Source organism: Macaca fascicularis, chromosome X (assembly GCF_037993035.2).
Source record: "Macaca fascicularis isolate 582-1 chromosome X, T2T-MFA8v1.1".
Lineage (NCBI taxonomy): Eukaryota > Metazoa > Chordata > Mammalia > Primates > Cercopithecidae > Macaca > Macaca fascicularis.
In genome coordinates, this window is record NC_088395.1 from 40,329,119 (window position 1) to 40,341,161 (window position 12,043).

At 47.7% G+C, this 12,043-nt stretch overlaps 1 pseudogene; it reads right to left on the bottom strand.

The window, feature by feature from the left end:
- Window positions 1-1,543: 1,543 nt before the first annotated feature.
- LOC123571258 (inosine-5'-monophosphate dehydrogenase 1 pseudogene) lies at window positions 1,544-4,380 on the bottom strand (annotated as a pseudogene).
- Between the last annotated feature and the right edge of the window lie 7,663 nt (window positions 4,381-12,043).

The window sequence follows — 12,043 nt, forward strand, 5'->3', positions numbered from 1 at the left end:
TTTTATGGAGGATATATAAAGAACTGGCCAGGCGTGGTGGTTCACACCGGTAATCCCACTACTTTGGAAGGCCGAGGCAGGCGGATCACCAGAGGTCAGGAGTTGGAGACCAGCCTGGCCAACAGGGTGAAAGCCCATCTCTGTTAAAAATACAAAAATTAGCAGGGCGTTGTGATGCGTGCCTGTAATCCCAGCTACTCAGGAGGCTGAGGTGGGTGAATCGCTTGAACCTAGGAGGCAGAGGTTACAGTGAGCCGGGATCGCGCCACTGCACTACAGCCTGGGCAACAAGAGTGAAACTCTGTCTCAAAACAAACAAGCAAACAAACAAAACTCCTACAAATCATTAAGCAAAAGACAGACACAGTAGAAAATTGGGCAAGATATTTGAACAAGCATTTAGGAAAAGAGTGCAAATAAATGTACAAAAAGGGGCTCAATCTTATTAGTGAGAAAGGAAATGGAAGTGAAAACCACAAGGAGATACCCTTACACTCCCACTAGAATGGCTAAAGTTTAAGAGTGACAATACTAAGTCTTTGCAAGGAGATGGAACAACAGGAACTCTCACACTGTTAGTGGGAGTGTGAAATAGAACATTTTCAAAAATAATTGAGCATTATCCACCAAAGTGGAGGATATGCATAACGCTGAGAACCAAAAATTCCACTCCAAGATTTATACCCGTCAGAAATGCATGTACACGCATAAACTGCTCATAGCAGCAAATATTCATTAACAATAGAATGGATAAGTACATTTTAATATACAAATGCAGCCGGGCGTGGTGGCTCATACTTGTAATCCCAGCACTTTGGCAGGCCGAGGCTGGCGGATCCCCTGAGGTCAGGAGTTCGAGACTAGCCTGGCCAACATGGTGAAACCCTGTCTGCTGAAAATACAAAATTAGCCGGCAAGGTGGTGGGCACCTGTAATCCAACTACCTGGGAGGCTGAGGCACGAGAATCTCTTGAACCCGGGAGGCAGAGGTAGCAGTGAGCCGAGATTGCACTACTGCACTCCAGCTTGGGCAATAGAGTGAGACTCTGTCTCAAAAGAAAAAAAAAATGCAATGGAACACTAGCGTACAACACCACAAATGAACCACCTGTAGCTTATATCCAACAACATGGTTGAATCTCAGAAACATGATGATGGGCAAATGAAACCGGACACAAAAGAACACTTTCTATGTTATTTCATTTATATAAAATTCAAAAACAGGCAAAACTGAACTAATATGTTTAGGGATGCCTACCTAGGCTGTAAAAGCATAGAGGATGCTAGGAAATTATTACCAAGAAGTTAGGTTAGTGGGGAGAAAGAGTGGGAATGGGTGGGATACACAGGGATGCTTTGGTGGTGCTGGCAATGTTATGGGTTTTTTTTTACTTTTTCAAATACGTTTTTAAAGAAAAAATAGAGATGGGGTCTCACTATGTTAGCCAGAGTAGTCTTAAAATTTTTCTGGTTCTTGATTAGAGTGGTCATTACATAAGCGTTTGCTTCATAACTCACTAAACTGTGTAATTATGTTTTACAATTTTATTTATTTTTAACAGCTTTATTAAGGTATAATTCACCCATTTAAACTGTACAAGTCTGTGGCATTTGGCATATTACATTATTATTTTTTTGAAATTGTAGTAAAACATATGTACCACAGAAAATTTGCCATTTTAACCATTTTCAGCATACAATTCAATTACATTAAGTACATTCACGATGTTGTGTAACTTTCACACTATCTTCTTCCAAAACATCATAAACCCAAACAGAAACTCGGTACCCATTAAGCATTAACTCCCCATTCTCCCCTCTCCCTAGCCTTTGATAACCACTATTCAGCTTTGTCTCTGGTAACTTCTATTCTGCCTTGTCTCTATGAATTTGCCTATTCTAGATTTTTTTTTTTTTTTGGAGGCGTTGAGACCTGCTTGATTTATTCCAATACCCACAATGTGGCAACTGTGATCCCAAAATGTGCAAAGTTAAAGTCTTAAACTGCAGCTGAGGAAAGGGCAGGAATGGCACACCTGGGGACGGTGGTGAGTCAGGAACGACGGGCAGGCGGCCATTACCAGGGCAGTGTACTCCTCAGGGCCAGGGACAGGGGAGCGGCCCTAGGAGCAGGACTCAACTGGAGCCCAGGGCCAGAGAACCGGGCAGAGACCTCCCGCTGGCCTAGGTCAGGAGCTCAGAAGTGCCACATGGCTGAGGGGGCAGCAGCCCGGCAAGGGCCAGAGGCAGGGCCAGGAGAGCGCCATTTCTTGGGGAGCTGGGGGGCAAGGAGGTGCCCTATAGGAGAAGCCAGGAGGGGCCGCCTGCCCCTGGGGTGGGGGCCAGGCTGGAGCAGGCTGCAGCAAGAAAGACCTGAGGCAGGAGCAGGGCCTGAGAGCCTGGCTGGCTGGGCTAGGCCTCCCAGGGCAGCCTGGCCCAGAGAGCAGTCCTGACTCTGTGGGGGATGCCCAGCGAGGGGCAGCAGTCCCCTCGGGGCCTCCCCTACTCTCTCCCTGGAAAGGAAATGGGGAACCCATAGTGCAAATCTGTGGACCACTCAGTTATGGCGGGAGGCTGCGCCTGAAGGGGGACACCGGGGCACGCCCCTTCCACCATCTTGGCCTCCACCGCTGTCCTCAGTACAGCCGCTTCTCATAAGAGTGCAGGCCATGGACGCCACCCTCCATCTGGGCCGATACGGTCCGCTTCTCAAACTTGAGCTCTCCTGAGTACATCATGGACCGAAGGACAGACAGGCTGCGGGCCCCGATATCCTGGCAGCTGTGCTGGATGCCCGCTATGAGGTAGGGCACGAACTTCTGAATGAACCCTTTATCTTGGATAGAGCCCGAGATACTCTGTGCGAACTTCACCTTATCCCCCTCGCTGAAGTATCGTTTCTGGCTACTGCTGCTCTTCTCCATAGCATCAAGAGAGCCCATGCCCTGGTACTTCTTGAGCGGCACCCCATCTGAGAAGTATTCGGCAGAAGCTTCCGTGGTGGCGGCCAGCAGGGAGCCCATCATCACTGTGGAGGCTCCAAGGGCCAGGGCCTTGACCACGTGCCCCAGGGTCTGGATGCCGCCATCGGCTATGATGGGGACACCAAAACGCCGGGCATACTCGGCCACCTTGTACACAGCACTGCCGTGGATCCGACCACAGGCCATCACTTCCGGAGTGATGCAGATGGAGCCGCAGCCCATGCCCACGTGCAGCCCGTCCACACCAGCGTCAATCAGGTTCTTGGCCTGGGCTGCTGTCACCACGTTTCCCCCAATCACCTGGAGGTGGGGGTACTTCTGTTTGGTGTAATGCACCATGGCGATCTGATACACCAAGTTCCCTTGGGACGAGTCCAAGACTATGACATCGACGCCCGCCTGGGTGAGCAGGTCCAGGCGGAATTTGTCATCTTCACGGGTGCCCACAACTGCCCCGCACAGCAGCTGCTTGTGGGAATCCTTGGAGGCCAGAGGGTAGTCTCGGTTCTTTTTCAGGTTGGTGCGGGCGATGATGGCCACCAGCTCATCATGATCATTAACAACAGGCAGCTTCCCTTTCTTGCTACGCTTCAGGATCTCATTTGCCTCTTCGAACGTCACGCCTGCTGGAGCCACCACTAGCTCGATCCTTGGCGTCATCACCTCACTGAGGAGGGTGGTGTGGTCCTTTTCAGCAAGGAAGTCGATGTCTCGGGAGGTGACGATGCCCACTAGCTTGCTGCCCATGGTGCCCGTCTCAGTGATGGGGATGCCAGAGAAGCCATGCCGCACCTTGGCCTCCAGCACATCACCCACAGTGTGCGAGGGGCTCAGCACCACCGGGTCTGTGATGAAGCCCTGTTCAAACTTCTTGACTTTCTGCACCTTGTTGGCCTGGAACTCTGGGGTGCAGTTGTGGTGAATGAAACCAATACCTCCCATCAGAGCCATGGCGATGGCCATGTCGGCCTCTGTCACAGTGTCCGTGGGAAAGGAGATCAGCGGCGTCTTCAGCGTGATCTTCCGGGTCAGGGCTGAGGTCAGGTCCACCTCACCAGTTAGGAAGTCTATGAATCCTGGGAGAATCAGGAAGTCGTCGTAGGTGAGGCCCTCGGCGCTGGCGAAGAGCTGCTGTGCGGTGAGTCCATCCTCGGGCACGTAGAGGGTGCCGCCGCTGATCAGGTAGTCCGCCATGCTGCCGCTACACCCTGCGACCTGACTAAACACCCACGCCGCCGCCCGCCTCTGACGCAGTCGCTGCAGCTGCTGACGCCACGCCGCCGTCACGCTGCCGCTGCTGACGCCACGCCGCCGTCACGCTGCCGCTGCTGACGCCACGCCGCCGTCACGCTGCCGCTGCTGACGCCACGCCGCCGTCACGCTGCCGCTGCTGACGCCACGCCGCCGTCACGCTGCCGCTGCTGACGCCACGCCGCCGTCACGCTGCCGCTGCTGACGCCACGCCGCCGTCACGCTGCCGCTGCTGACGCCACGCCGCCGTCACGCTGCCGCTGCTGACGCCACGCGGGCTAGGGGTCTATTCTAGATATTTCGTATAAGTGGAATCCTACAGCATTTGTCCTTTTGTGTCTGGCTTCTTTCACTTAGCATAGCATTTTTAAGATTCATCCATGTTGTAGCATGTGTCAGAATTTCGTTCCTTCGTGTAACTGAATACTATTCTGTGATAGGGATAGACAGTTGGCTCTGGTATTGTCGGTTTGGCATTCTCAGATTCAACCAACCTCGGACTGAAAATATTGAAGGACTGACTATAGGTAGTGGCCCATGTCTGTAGTCTCAGTTACTTGAGAGTGATGCAGGAGGATCCCTGGAGCTCAGGAGCTTGAGACCAGTCTGGGCAACATAGTGAGATCTCCCGTTTCTAAAAAAAATAAAAAGAAAATATTACCCCCCTAAAAAAACCATAAAAATAATACAAATGAAAAGTAATATACTATAACAACTGTTTACACAGCATTTACATTGTATTAGGTATGATATAAGTAATCTAGAGATGATTTAAAGTATATGTTACATGCAAGTACTACACCATTTAAGCGACTTGAGCATCCCAAGATTTTGGTATCTGTTGGGGTCCTGGAACCAATCCCCCCCTGGATACTGAGGAATGACTGTATTATGTTTTGTCTATCCGTTCATCTGCTGATAGACACTTGGGTTTTTTCCACCTTTTGGTGATTGTGAATAGTGCTGCTGTGAATATTGGCATACAATGTTGGCATACTGTCTTTGAATCCTCGCTTTTCATTCTTTTGGGCATATACCCAGGAGTGGGATTGCTGGGTCCTATGAGTATATTAATGTTTTCAGCATTTTTCTACAAGCTTTACATTTCACAATGAAAAAAAGAGGGAGGTGAGAAGAGGAAAAGGAGGCAACAGATATAGACAATTCTTTTTTTTTTTTTTTTTTTTTTTAAGAGACAGAGGGTCTCTCTATGTTACCCAAGCTGGACCTGAATTCCTGGGCTCAAGCAATCCACCTGCCTCCCAAGTAGCTGGGACTACAGACGCATGCCACCCTCCTGGCCTCTTTTGAATATTTTGTTTCTATGGGAAACAGAGAAGTGGGCAGTGGCTGCAGGAGGAAGTGGGCTCAAGGGAAAGTTTTGTTTGTTTGTTTGTTTTGTTTTGTTTTGTTTTTTGAGACGGAGTCTCGCTCTGTCGCCCAGGCTGGAGTGCAGTTGCCTGATCTCCGCTCACTGCAAGCTCCGCCTCCCGGGTTCCTGCCATTCTCCTGCCTCAGCCTCCGGAGTAGCTGGGACTACAGGCGCCCGCCACTACGCCCGGCTAATTTTTTTTGTATTTTCAGTAGAGACGGGTTTCACCGTGTTAGGCAGGATGTTCTCGATCTCCTGAGCTCGTGATCCGCCCGCCTCGGCCTCCCAAAGTGCTGGGATTACAGGCGTGAGCCACCGCGCCCGGCCGAAAGTTTTTTAAGATAGGAGAAATCGGCCGGGCGTGGTGGCTCACGCCTGTAATCCCAGCACTTTGGGAGACCGAGGCGGGCCGATCACGAGGTCAGGATATCGAGACCATCCTGGCGAACACGGTGAAACCCCGTCTCTACTGAAAATACAAAAAAATTAGCTGGGCGTGGTGGCGGGCGCCTGTAGTCCCAGCTTCTAGGGAGGCTGAGGCAGGAGAATGGCGTGAACCCAGGAGGCAGCGGAGCTTGCAGTGAGCAGAGATCACACCACTGCACTCCAGCCTGGGCGACAGAGCGAGACTCCATCTCAAAAAAAAAAAAAAAAAAAAAGGAGAAATCAGAAACATTCTTATGCTAATGAGAATGATGTAGCGAAGAGCGAATATTTAACAGCGCAGGAAAGGAGAGAATTGTGGGAGCCGTCCTTGCGTGGATGAGAGGGGATGGTGTTGGCTTGAGCTAAGAGCAGGGGACAGTTCATCCCAAGTGGCAAGTGGGAAAGCATATTGGTGGGTAGATGTGGTGGCAGAGGCTGCCAAAGTCCTTTTTCGATGGCTTCAGTTTGCTGGGCAAGCCAGGAAGCAAAGCCATTGGTTGCAAGGGAGGAGGAGCTCTTGTAAGTGGCAGCGCACGGAGGAGGTTGTCACCTAGGAGAGTGGAAGGGAGAATGGACTGGGGATATATAAGAGGATGGCTGGGTGGCATTCAGGGTGCTAATGAAGGTCCTGGTCAGATTCATTTGCCCATGGATAGACCCGGCTCCCTCTTGGATTAATTCCTGCTTCCCTAGAAGCCCTTAACTGCATCAACAAAGGTCAATGGCAAGTCCTCAGTACTTTACCCTCTCCTAGCAGGAGTCAAGAGGGGGCTGCGAATCTGGGACAAAAATCACACCCCCTCCCCAAGCCTTCTACCTGACCCCTTTCATTAGGGATTGAGAGGGGCCACTAAGGGTTAAATATTTACTGGGCAACCACTAGAAGCCAGGTAATAGCACTGATACCTACTGTTTACTTACTATATGCATGGTGCTGAGTACTTTACATTTATTATCTAGTTTAACCCTTTTAATAACTCCATGAGCAAAATACTATTAATTGGCTCATTTTACAGATGAGAAAATGGAGGTTCAAAAGATTTAAACCTTGTTTATCAATTCCAAAATCTAAACCCTTAAGACCTGGTGGATGACCTGAAGATAAAATCCAGATCCAGTCCCAGACCTCGGGCATACAAACAAATTATTGAACTGCCCTTTGCACATTTATTCTTTTGCTCTGGTCTCTCCAGTCCTCTTTCTACTTTTGATAAATGCAGACCTCACCCTCTCCCAGACCCCACCCTCTTCCTTTCCCTTTAGCTAAGCTAAGGTAACCAAAAGGCCAAGTTTGCCCAGGACTGATGGGTTTCCTTGGACTAGAGACTTTCGATGCTAAAGTTGAGACGGTACCAGACAAAAGACCATTTTGTCTCCCAAGCTGCAGCTTACCCATGAGCTGCTCCTCTCTCTCTCCCTCTTTCCCTTCTTCTTCAGTTTGTTTTTTTGCGAGACAGGTGACAGACTGGCTCTGTCACCCAGGCTGGAGTGCAGTGGCGCCATCTCGGTTTACTACAACCTCCACCTCCTGGGTTCAAGCAATTCTCCTTGCCTCTGCCTCCCGAGTAGCTGGGACTACAGGCGCCTGCCACCACACCCTGGAAATCTTTGTATTTTTAGTAGAGATGGGTTTTTGCTATGTTGGCCAGGCTGGTCTCGAACTCCTGGCCTCAAGTGATCCACCCACCTTAGCCTCTCAAAGTCCTGGGATTACAGGCGTGAGCCACCGCGCCCAGCCTTTCAGTGTTTTTGCTTCTCATTTCAGGCATGGCATTTGTTTTACCTCCACTGCCTCCTTGGGGGCCACAAATACTTCCTAGGCACCTTCTGGGAACCCAGTACCCTGGTTGGAGGAGACTAGAAGTTGCAGCAAGAGTTTGGAAAGGGCATTTCTTTTTTTAAAAAAATTTTGGGGCTGGCACGGTGGCTCACGCCTGTAATCTCAGCCTTTGGGAGGCAGAGGTGGGTGGATCGCCTGAGGTCAGCAGTTCGAGACCAGCCTGGCCAACATGGTGAAACCCCATCTCTACTAAAAATGCAAAAATTAGCCAGGCGTGGTGGCAGGTGCTTGTAATCCCAGCTACTTGTGAGGCTGAGGTGGGAGAATTGCTTGGACCCGGGAGGCAGAGGCTGTAGTGAGCTGAGATTGTGCCACCGTATTCCAACCTGGGCGACAGAGCGAGACTCCATCTCAAAAAAAAAAAAAAAAAAAATTAACTCTTGTTTTAGATTCAAGGGGTACGTGTGCAGGTTTGTTACATGAGTACATTGCAGGATGCTGAGGTTTGGGGCACGATTGATCCTATCACTCAGGGCGGTGAGCATAGTACCCAATGGGTAGTTTTTCAGTCCTTTTCTTTCTCCCTCCCTTCTGCCTCTATTAGGCCCTGATGTCTATCGTTCTCTTCTTTATGTCCATGTGTACCCAATGCTTAGCTTCCGCTTATAAGCGAGAACATGTAGTATTTAGTTTTCTCTTTCTGCATTAATTCACTTAGGATAATGGACTCCAGATGCATCCAGGTTGCTGCAAAGGACATGATTTCATTCTTTTTTATGGCTGCATAATATTCCATGGTGTATATGTACCACATTTTCTTTATCTAGTCCACCGTCGATGGGCACCTAGGTTGATTCCATGTCTTTACTATTATAGATAGTGCTGTGATGAATATACGAGTGTATGTGTCTTTTTGGTAGAATGATTTATTTTCCTTTGAATATATACCCAGTAATAGGATTTCTGGGTTGAATGGTAATTCTATTTTTAGGTCTTTGAGAAATCTCCAAACTGCTTTCCACAGTGGTCGAACTAATTTACATTTCCACCAACAGTGTATAAACATTCCCTTTTCTCCACAGCCTCACCAATATCTGTTATTTTTTGACTTTTTGACTTTTTATAATAGCCATTCTGACTGGTGTGAGATGGTACTAATTGTGGTTTTGATTTGCATTTCTCTGCTGCTTAGTGATGTGGAGCATTTTTTCGTATGGTTGTTGGCTACTTGTATGTCTTCTTTTTTTTTTTTTTTTTTTTTTTGAGACGGAGTCTCGCTCTGTCGCCCGGGCTGGAGTGCAGTGGCCGGATCTCAGCTCACTGCAAGCTCCACCTCCGGGGTTTACGCCATTCTCCTGCCTCAGCCTCCCAAGTAACTGGGATTACAGGCGCCCACTCTTTGAGAAGTATCTGCTTATGTTCTTTGCCCATTTTTTTAAAATGGGGTTTTGTTTTTGCTTGTTGAATTGTTTAAGTTCCTTATAAATTCTGGGTATTAGACCTGTCAGATGCATAGTTTGCAAATATTTTCTCCCATTTTGTAGTTTGTCCGTTTACTCTGTTGATAGTTTATTTTGCTGTGCAGAAGTTTTGTAGTTTAATTAGGTCTCACTTGTCAATTTTTGCTTTTGTTGCAATTGCTTTTGAGGACTTAGTTATACATTCTTTTCCAAGGCTGATGTCCAAAAGGGTATTGCCTAGATTTTCCTGTAGGATTTTTATAGCTTAAGGTTTTACATTTAAGTCTTTAATCCATCTTGAGTTAATTTTTGTATATGGTGATAGGTAGGGATTCAGTTTCAATCTTCTGCATATAGCTAGCCAGTAATCCTGGCACCATTTATTGAATAGGAATTCCTTTCTCCATTGCTTATTTTTGTTGACTTTGTCAAAGAAAGTGTGGTGTGTGGATTTATTTAGGTGTATGGCTTTATTTAGGTGTGTGGCTTTATTTCTGGGTTCTCTATTCTGTTTCATTGGCTTATGTGTCTGTTTGTGTACCAGTACCATACTGTTTTGGTTACTGTAGCCTTGTAGTGTAGTTTGAAGTCGGGTAATGTGATGGAATGGGGCATTTCTTGAACAGGGCTTAGTACTTTGGGTGCTCATAGTTGACCTGAACATCACTCCCAAGTGGACACATTATTCACATAAACAGTGAGGATATTCTGGACTTGACTGACATCTGGGGAGAAAGAAAAGGACACTCCCTCAAGCAGGTTCCCCTTCAATTTCTTCTTTCCTTCCTTCCTTCCTTCCTTCCTTCCTTCCTTCCTTCCTTCCTTCCTCCTTTCCTTCCTTCCTTCCTCCATCCCTCCCTCCCTCCCTTTCTTCCTGCCTCCCTACCTTTCCTCCCTCCCTCCCTCCCTCCCTCCCTCCCTCCCTTCCTTCCTTCCTTCCTTCCTTCCTTCCTTCCTTCCTTCCTTCCTTCCTTCCTTCCATACTTATTGAGGACAAATGATGCTCTAGATTCTTTTCTAGGCAGCAGTGAGTACGCCAGATAGAATCCTTGCCATCATGGGACTTATGTTCCCTGGTCCTTCTGTCTCTTGAGGAAACATCTTGAGATAGGTGATCATGTCTTCCCTGTATTTCAATTCCCAGCACATTGCATGGGATCTGTTACATAGATGTTCAATAAATGTTGACAGAATGGCTGTTTGAATGAAGGCATGAACAGATAAAAAAGTGACGTTAATACCTTAAGTTCCATCCTGAGAGGTCCACTAACTTTGATAAAGGCTTCCCATGTTGAAGGCAGGTATCACTGAGAGGAATAGTGGCCAACTGTGCTTAGTGCAAAATTGACAGCTGATGGAAGAGTTTGGGTCTTCGAGGAGCTGCAATGGAATGCCAAAGCAAAGGGGGTGTATTAGGCTGTTCTCACATTGCTATAAAGAAATACCTGAGACTGGGTAATTTCTAAAGAAAAGAGGTGTAATTGTCTCATGGTTCTGCAGGCTGTACAGGAAGCATAGTGCCTTCTGCTTCTGGGGAGGCCTTAGAAAGCTTCCAATCATGGTGGAAGGCAAAGGGGGAGCGAGACGTCTCACAGAGCCAGAGCAGGAGAAAGTGGGTAGGGGAGATGCTCACATTTTTAAACAATCAGATCTCATGAGAACTCCCTCACTACCACAAGAACGGCACCAAAGGGGATGGTGCTAAACCATTCATGAGAAATCCACCCCCATGATCCAACCATCTCCCACCAGACCCCACCTCCAACATTGGGGGTTACAACTGAATTTGAGATTTGGGTGGGGATACAGATTCAAATTATATCAGGAGACTTTAGGGGAGCCAGGCCTGCATGTGGTCCTGAATAATTAGGAGACAACAGAAGGCATTGAGCAGCCGGGGAGAGAAACCCTGGAGAAATGTCAGGCACAAACAAAGCCACCCACAGCCACCATTGTTGCACTGCTTTCCTGGCCCTGGAGGAGGCAGGGCTGGGAGGAAGGTGCTGTCAGGGGAAAGAGTGCAAGATGTGCCTCAGAACAAATCCTGATCCCTACACTAAACAAACTGCACCTGGGAAAGAACAGGGGCTCTGGAGCTGACCTATTGGCTTCAAATCCAGCTCCATCATCAACTGTGCTACCTTGAGCAAGTCACTTAGCTCCTCTGTGTCCCACTTTCCCCATTCCTTAAATGAGGTAATGATGCTGATCTCAGAGGGTTGTTCTAACGATTATCTAGGCTAAGTGATATTAAAGGAAAAAAATACCTAATCTAAAAAGATTGATCATAGAAGTAGAGAGTATAATGGTGGTTATCAGAGGGTGGGGTGCTTAGCAGGGAGGGGGAGAGGTTGGTCAGAGGATATATACTTAACAGTTAAGGGGAAGAAATGTCAAAAGATCTATTGTACAGTGAAGTGACTATAGTTAATGACGATGTACAGATGCTTCTTGTGCGCTTGTGACTTGTGATATTTTCATTGGGATGTAACGCCAGTATAAGTTGAATAGTAAGTTGAAGAGTGTAATGACTATGTATCACTTTCACTCCATTGTAAAGTCAAAAAGTTGTAAATTGAACCATTGTAAGTCAGGACTGTCTGTACTGTTCTTGAAAAAATGTAAAGAGAGTGGATATTATGGGCTGTTACCAGAAAGTGATAACTGCAAGGTAATGCATTTGTTAATTGACTTGATTTAGCCATTCTGCAACGTATATATTCTTCAAGACATCATGTTGTACGTGATGAAAACATGTTATCTGCCAATT